This window comes from Musa acuminata, chromosome BXJ3-8 (assembly GCF_036884655.1).
Source record: "Musa acuminata AAA Group cultivar baxijiao chromosome BXJ3-8, Cavendish_Baxijiao_AAA, whole genome shotgun sequence".
Taxonomy (NCBI): Eukaryota; Viridiplantae; Streptophyta; class Magnoliopsida; order Zingiberales; family Musaceae; genus Musa; species Musa acuminata.
The window spans coordinates 16,752,554-16,761,724 of record NC_088356.1 but is presented as its reverse complement, the minus strand read 5'-3'; positions in this window follow the sequence as shown (position 1 = coordinate 16,761,724).

Here is a 9,171-nt window from a genome sequence, read left to right as displayed (position 1 = left end):
TTACAAACTTAGATCTACTCCCAATTTTACAAATTAGTGAACTCATCTATCCAAGACTTGTTAGATTATTTTACAACAATCTACAAGTAGATGAAGAAGAAAGAGTGTCTATCTATCTCTTAGGACAACACATCTCCATTAGCGACATGATAGGCATTCCCGTAAAAAATAGAGGTCTTTATTTTAGAGGATCGTGGGATAATGAAACAGTTGGGACAACATATGTTGAAGCCTTAGGAACAATTTTCGGTAATCCCAACTTAGTGATAGTTCCTAAAAGCTGTGAACATCTACTACCACTAAACACTAAGGTACTTCATCATATCATAACTAGCATCATTCTCCCTAAACATTACCATCATGATGAAGTAAGTCAAATGGAATTAGGAACCATGTATTGGATCATGAAAGGACATAACATCTGTTTTGGTTATCTTATCCAACAAAACATGATAGAACTATCTAAGAAAGACATGATGCTTCCATATGGTGGTATAATCACTAGAATACTTAAAGCCTACGATATTCCAATACCACCTGACGAAGAAGTGATGAAAGTAGACAGGTTTAGCATAATAAATAAAAATCTACTTCACCGATTGAGATGTTTTTATAGAAACGGTAATTGGGTTAGAATGCCTAGAAGAACCGATCCCCCTCAACCTGAACCAGAACCCGAAACATCAGTCTTTAGGGGTACTCAATCTCCTCTGATCTGTCCCTTTGAGGAAACACATCCATTTGAGCAAGCTATTGCATTATCTATCGAAGACATTGGGATTCGGATGGACCGATTTGAACAAAGACAAGATTGGCTTGAACATCGACAAGATCAAATCCTATCTATGCTGTAGAAAATTCATCAACAATTTGACTCTTTATTTAGGCATTTTAATTTTTCACCTCCTGAATAAGCTTGTATATGTGGACACAATCACCTCTTGTTGTAACCATTACGTTGTTGTAAACTCTTTATGTTACTCACCTTGATCACAATGCCTTGATGACTACTAATCTTTAATATGATTACTTGATGTATTAATTGGTGAGAATATGTAGGGTTACGTTGCTTAATCTCGTTACTCATTGTCGGATTTCACGTTGAAATTAAATGTTTCTATAATGCCTACTATGAAAACCTTGTGTCTTGGTTTCCATGATAAATATGATTTGAGAAAGTAATATAGCCATGAAATTGATGTGTCATTTCCATGATATTAATGTGTCATGATATTACCATGATGTCGATGTATTGCCATGATGTTAATGTGTTATTATATTGTCATAATACTAAACATCAACTAGCTGATATTTTTATAAAACCTCTAAGTGAAGAACAATTTGATTTCATAAGAAGAGAATTAGGAATGTTGATGTGTCCGAATGCATAAACTTGTTAAAATCATTTCTCAGACTTTATCGATTGAATGATCAAATCACTTGATTGCCATTACATGCCTAAAATTACATGTTGGAAATTATGTGTTTTGGATACAAAAATTTCCATAACAATAAGCATGTTTTGTCTTCATGATTATATTTGAAAATCTATAGTATAGTCTTGTCCGAATGCATGAAAGTGTTAATTTTATTTTCGGATTCTCTTAACTAGTGGTATCCTAACAATCAGATTTTCTCGATACATTATCCTCTTCCGAACTTAATAAGCATATGTCATATCGAGTTTGATTCTCATCATTGATTTTTGACATATGGAATCAACTAGCAAATACATCTCTCATACACTTATCATGTGAAAAATATTTTTTTTTTTGAGAAATGGATTTGATGAAATGATTCCTGCATGTAAATTCCTTCTTGAAATATGGATGATAGTGTTTTTACTTGCAAGGATTTGTTTCACATACATATCTTGATCCTTGTAAAAATGGAGTATGATTTAATCTCTCATCGATTTTAACTTTATTCAAAGTAAACTCACAAATAGCTGGTATCACAAATAGCTTTTCTCGTTCATGCAAAAAGATAATAACAAATAAAAAGGAAGAAGTATTCAAAGCTATCTCCATGTCATGTTTTCCTTGAGAGATTTGCACAATTGGTATCCTATCACTCACTGTTGGAAAATAACATGAACCTAGTTATGGCATGAATAAATACCGCACTAATGCTTAAAATTTGCTTATATCGTTCTCCTTTTTGTTGATGACAAAGGGGGAGAGATATATGAATTGATGCTATGAGTATTGATGCGATGATTATGCCATCCAAAATATATGAATTGATGATAACTATGATTGCCATATTTGCATTATGCCATGTTTGCATCATGTTAAGATATCAAGAACGTTGCATCGTAATTTTACGTGTTGATATCTTAACATATGATGAAATGCTACGATTGCTAAACACTTGAAATGTTTGCTTTACGTTAAGATATCAAAAGCTTAAATTGTAAATTTACATGTTGATATCTTATGTTGAACTGCTATCATTATTCATATTTGAAATGTAAAACTTGAGAATGGATGTCAAGTCTTGACATCATTTTCAGTAAAATACATCATGATAGGAATCATGATGGGAGTAATTGATAAGGTTAAGAGTTCTTAACTTATCAATAAGTCTATTGAATTCAAAGGCCTTGAATTCAAGAATGACTTATCTCAAGTATGGCATATAGATAGGGGGAGTAAAGGTTAACTCCGTTATCAATTGATTGTCATCATCAAACAGGGGGAGATTGATGAATCTCGGATTTTGATAATGAAGTCAATTGTCATTTGTTATCTAATCCATATGTTGAGATAAGTGTGTAGAATTAACTACGATGAAAGTAAGACATGCAACAGGAGTTGCGCTGGAGTCAAGACTATGATCACGTTGGGAGTTCGAGAGTTCGACGGAAGTCCGGACGGTCGTCGGAGGTTCTGCGAGAACAAATCCAAGAAGTCCAAGAACATGCCAAAAGAAGCTTGTCAGAACTCACCAAGTGGATCGTTGCAAGTCCAGGAGTTTGCCGGAAGTCCGTCGGAGCATCGCTAAAGGTTCGTCGGATGTTCGCTGGAAGTTCGCTGGAAGCTTGCCAGAAGAAGCGATTGATGCACCGGAGCAAGTTGTAGTAAATGTCTTAAGAAATGTCGTAGTTAGAATGTAGATTAAGTTAGGAATGGGAGATAATCCCATTAAGTTAATCTGGGGGCAATTGGGCCCTTGATAGACCCAAATTGGGCCGAATGGATCAACCCATTTGGACCAGAATTCCTACTAGGCGGTGGCACCGCCAGGGTCGGCGGTGGCCCTGCCCAAGAGAGGGTCTCCCAGGAAAGCTGGGCGGTGCAACCGCCCCAAGTAGGCGGTGGCACCGCCTGGGCTCAGTCTCCGAGCGAGACTAGGCGGTGCAACCGCCCCTAATAAGCAGTGGAACCGCTTGAGCTCGGTCTCCGAGCTCTGCCAAGTGGTGTAACCGCCCCAGTCAGGTGGTGGCACCGCCAGGGCTCAGTCTTCGAGCGAGACTGGGCGATGCAACCGCCCCTGTCAGGCGGTGGCACCGCCCAGAGGCTTAGTCTCCGAGCTACCATGCGGTTGTATCGCCCCAATCAGGAGGTGGTACCGTCAGGACCCCGGAAATCCGGAAAAAGATATTTTTGAGCTCCAAATTCAAACTAGTTTGGGGCCCATATATACCCCACCTTTTCTTACATGAAAGGGTACCGAAAATCCAATCTTACTTTGTAAATTTTAGAGCTCAAAAGTGTTATAAAGGCTAGAAGTTCTCCTCCCTCTTTTTTCAAGTTTTGATCTTTCAAGAGGGGAGAGAAAAGTTTGTAAGGGTTGTCTCCTAAGCCCGTCAAAAGGAGTAAAACTATAAAAGGGTAGTTGGCCTTCACCTATTGAATGAAGGCCTCTAGTGAACGTCGGTGACCTCGTTGGTGGAGGAAGCCAAAAGTGGATGTAGGTCAAGATTGATCGAACCACTCTAAATCTCGGTTTGCATTTACTTTGAGCATCTTAACTTTACTACAAACCTCCTCAATAGCTTACTGCCTTCTGCTTATTTACAAACGTGTTTCATAGTTAAGTATTTTCTGAATCGGCATTAAGGCGGAAATCAGTTTTATCGTACGAACATCATATTTCAGTTTGCGCTTATATTCTGATTTCTATCTTAACTGCAAACTATCTTCCTTACTTTCCTTCAAACATTTCTGTAAGCTTTCAAAGTTATTTTCGGCATGAAATGACTTTTACGTCGGAATCGGATTTTAACGTACGAATGTAGTTTTAATCATCGAAAGTTTTTCGCTGCACTAATTCACCCCCACTAATTCACAACCCCCCCCCCCTCTTAGTGCTCTTGATCCTAACAAAATCCTGTATTGTAAAGTTTTGAAAAGTACTAAGTGTCTCCCTCCTTCTCTTTAAGTTTTAGGCTTATTCTAAGAGAGGTGTGAGACTTGTAAAGGTTATCTCTTAAACTTGTGAAAAGGAGAAAGAGTTGTAAGAGGGTAGTTAGTCTTCGCTCATCGAAAGAAGATCATTATTGAATACCGGTGGATTTGACGGAAGAGCAATCGGGAGTGGACATAGGTCACGACGATCGAACCATTATAAAATTGATTTATATTTACTTTCTACTTCTCATTATTATTACTTGGTGATTTAATTGTCAACTACTCTTACTTGCTCACTATGCTTACCAACGCTTTTAAATTAAACATATTTTCGATACGGTTACATCGAATGAAAGTTTTAAACCAACATTTTTACAAATGCACTAACCCAAAAATCTTTATTTCTTTTTAACTTATCAAACTTCTTAATTTACGACAGTTTAAACCAACATTTTTACAAATGCACTAACCCAAAAATCAATGTGTTATTCTAATCATTTCATTAATTTTTTATTAATAAAGTGATTAAAATAGTTTCTCTTACTTCAAGAACGATCCATCTTATTTCAATTGGTTAGAGGGTGATAATTTATATTTTATATGTATCGTAGCACTTTAGCTATTGAGGTGTATGGTTGCTAAGTTAATGATTTTCATCACTCACAAAATTCATCAATAACAAATAAATATGAATAACATGAAGAGACTAACTTAATTAGTCTTTAATTGATAGCTAAATTGATTCAATTAATTTAAACTAAACTCAATTGAACTAAAACATAGATGAATCAACACAAAATTCTTATACAACTAGTCTAAAATTAACCTAAACTTATATAATTTTATATTAGTTGAGCTAGTTAAAATTAGTTCAGAATCACACTGAGCCATCCTAAATCACTTAAACCAGTTTGGTTTTAAAATCAATTTGGCGATGGCAACCTCTGCACAGTGTTGGGTTAGGCCACAGTGGATCTTATGTTAAGATCACGTGCATTACATGTGTCTAGTAATGGGAAGAGGGCAATGGTAGGGTCTCGATTACACTCAGCACATGTGTCAGCATCGGGACAAGCTATAATCCGACCCACATAACTAATCACATATTGGACACATGACATAAAAGACTATAGGTTGAGCTTTAGCATAGTTCTAGGTTAGCTCTAGACTTATCGAGTCACATGCACCACGTGTTCACTACAAGGGAGAGGGCCGCGAGTTAGGCCTCAATGTCGAGCCACGCATGGGCGACAAGCATTGGGTTGCATCGGCCTACGGGACAAGGCATCAGCCAAGCTTAGCCACGAGCTTAGTCTAAATGGACCCAGAGGCTCAAATGCATGGGCCAGTGGCTCTCCTCTCGTTCCATTCCCAAGTTGAGTCTTGGTCTTATGCAAGATGTTCCTGATTCGACCGATTAGATTAATTCAAACCCAAACCCATCCGATTCCTAAATGAAATCAATTTTTTTTATTTTTATAATTTTAAAATTATAAAAATAATAATTAAATTTATTCAAAAATATCATAATGAAATTGTAAAATTATGTAATCAAAACAGATTTTCTAAGAAATTAAATTCAAAAACTGTTTCTCATGAAATAAAATATCAGTAAACTAGTATTTTTTTAATTTAAAATTTTAAGAAATCATGAATTAGATAAAATTGTATTAAGTAATTGAAATTCAAAGAACATATAGTATGTTAAAAATCTTAATCTAAAATTAGGTTTTGAAATAATCATTAACCCATAGATTGCATAAATTTCAATCAAATTTTAAAATAATTTATCAAAATTACATAAAATTCACAATTAATTCTAAACAAAATTTTCTAACTTTTAAATACTAAAGAAGTTACAGAATTACTATAATAATGGAACCGAAAAGAGTCAGAAAACCTAACTTTCTTATCGACCATCCCCCACTCCTTATGGGCCAAAACCCTATTCCTCTGTTAACAAACAAGGAGGGGTCTCCGCCTGTTCTTAAATAGAAGAGGAAAGAGGATAGGATTTGGAGTCCTTGAATTTAATATTTAAAAATTAATCTTATTTGTTTTCTACTTTATATAGTTAGATTAATATTCAATCTCCTATTCAAAAACTTTTTAACATCAAAATCTACTCAAAAAGAAATAAAATACCTTAATTGAAATCAAAATATATCCTTTTCTATTCATAATCAAATTTGTTTTGAATTTAATTATTAAGAAATTATAACTATCGTTCAATGCCATTTAATATACACGACTCAAGAACTTCGTTCGATGCAATTTGATGCTATCTGATTTTTCTCGATGCCACTCTATCATTCAATGTCACTTCGATGACTCTCGGATGATAGGAAGAATAATAATAATAATAATAATAATAACGAAAAAAAGCGTATTTATATCCATTTGTAAAATAGTATCTTAGGGATGCTAACGAGAAGTTTAATATTCATAATTTCTTTTTTACTATTGACAATCCCTTGTTATTGATAATCCTTTAAAAATTAATAATATATTATTTTATTATTTACAACCCTTGTATTATTAATTTATTTTTTTTCTTTTTTTCTTCCTCAAGATCCCTTATTTCATTCTTGTTGTTGACCCTCACGGTAGCCATAAGCATCGTCTAACCTCACCTGTCACTCTCCTATTACTTTCCTTTAAGGAAGAAGAAAAATAAGATGTTGAAGAAAAAGAATAATAAGAAGAGAAGAAAGAAGGAAAAAAAAATAAAAAGAGGTACGTGGAGGACAAAGAAAAAGATAAAGAGGATGGTAAAGGGAAAGAAGAAGATGGTATTTATATTCATTTATAAGGAGATAATATAAAAATATTAAAATTTTAAAATAAATTATAAATAATAAATATAGGGATTGCAATTAGTAATTTCTTATTAATAATTCTTAACATCAATTAGTAAATAGAAAAAGAGATTATCAACAAAAATCTCCTATCATTTAACTTCATACAGAACATACAGAACCACGTGCCAACTTTCTGATAGATCGATTGGAATTGAGATGATGACATGCCGACATAGGCGGCAGGAGTAGAGTAGTAGCCAAGGAGATCATTGTGATGAAAATAATAGAAGATAAGAATAATTATTGAAGAAGTTTTAGCTTAAATATATTAACATGTCCCTCTTCTATTTATACAGATGAGGAGAAAAGATTTTCCTTAACAGAATAGAGAGATTTCCTTTTGAGGAAATCTTACACGCCCTCGGTATAAAAAATATAGCATTTTTAAAGGTAATTAAATCTTTAACTTTAAGAAGCGATGCGGAAAAAAAAAGTTTTCCTTCCTTTGTTTCTACTGTGATTTGTGATCTTGGTGGTAAAGTTCATGATGGGTCACGGAGATACAGCGGAACTTCTAATTCAAAGTAAAGCAATTGTACACACAAAGAACTAGCGAAGAAAGCGTAAAATGCTTACAGAGAACTAGGAATGACTCTAAGAACTTCTTAATTTGAACTTCTCTCAAGTAGAACTTCAGTGGTCGACTGATAGAGCTCGTAGTGGGTTTATATAGAGGGAGTGTAAGAGCTGGGCCTTCCCCCCTATTCCATCTCTATACTTCGTTGTCATGGTGGAAAAGGAGTAACGTGAAAGTGTTTTCAGTCCTGAGATTTGAGATTCACTTGTACAAACGTCTGTGCATGTGTTCTGTGTTCCCCTTCTTCGAAATATATTTGTTTCATTCAGTTTCATATATGGATGCTCGCACTAACTAAGAGAGGACTGAAGCAGAAAGATTATTTGCGTCCGAAGAAGCAGCAGAAGAGGTAAGTAGCAGCAAATCCAGATGCTTCAAAAGTTGCCCCCACTTCGAAGCAGATTACTGCCATTGGGTAATTCTTTGCCTAAAAAGTGTTGCCTACTATAAGAAAATAAATATAAAAAAGAACTCAAGGAAACGAATGTTCTTTTCTTGTTGTTGATTCATCATACATAGAATCTGCTAAAGTTTATAACTTTATTTTTCTACTTAGCAATATATTGGTAATGTGATTTGGTTTTAACCATTCATTGTTGGTTGTAAAAAGAGCAGTGTGCGAATGACAATCTATTTGATAATATTTCCAGTTGTTGATTTAATAATCTGTCATTGTGCGCAGGCTGCGATTGTGAATTCTCGAACTCTTGTGAAGTGGAAAGGTGCTTTCATCAGCATAAGGAGGCTTTTATTTTGCTATCATGCATTCTTGGAACCTTTTCCTTTCTTAAGTAGGCCAAATTCCCGAGGAGATTTTGAATTTGACTAATGAGACAAACATTGAGAATCAGAGGAAGCAAAATTTGGTAGAACGGAAACAGATGGTCAGAATGAAGCAAATGGATAATCTGAACAAGTGGAATATTTCCAGTGAAGTGAATGGTTTATCTGATAAGTCATAGATGAAACTTTGGTGCTCCATCTTTGTGCAAACAACTAATTGTAGAATGTTAAATTATCCTCTCCTGCGGTCTTTATTGCCATCAAGGACTTCCGTTTCTTGTGGAAGAATCAGTTGTGATACTTTTCCTTTTTCTTTCTCTCTTTCGGGACTAGCAGCTGATGCTATCTATCATTAAGTGATTAGATGGTTCATCCAGCAATCCTCTGCGTTTTATGGATCCATCATGCATGTTTGGAGCTTCCTGTGGTTTCTCTTTTATTCTGTCAGCAAATCAATGTACCGCTTGATGATACCAACAACAAAGAAAAAAAAGGGGGGGGGGGGATTTACTTTCACAAAAAAATCAACCTTTTCTGCTATGAATGTGAACAAATTCATGTACCTGTTTAGGTAGTTAGTCTTTCTATTTCTAAC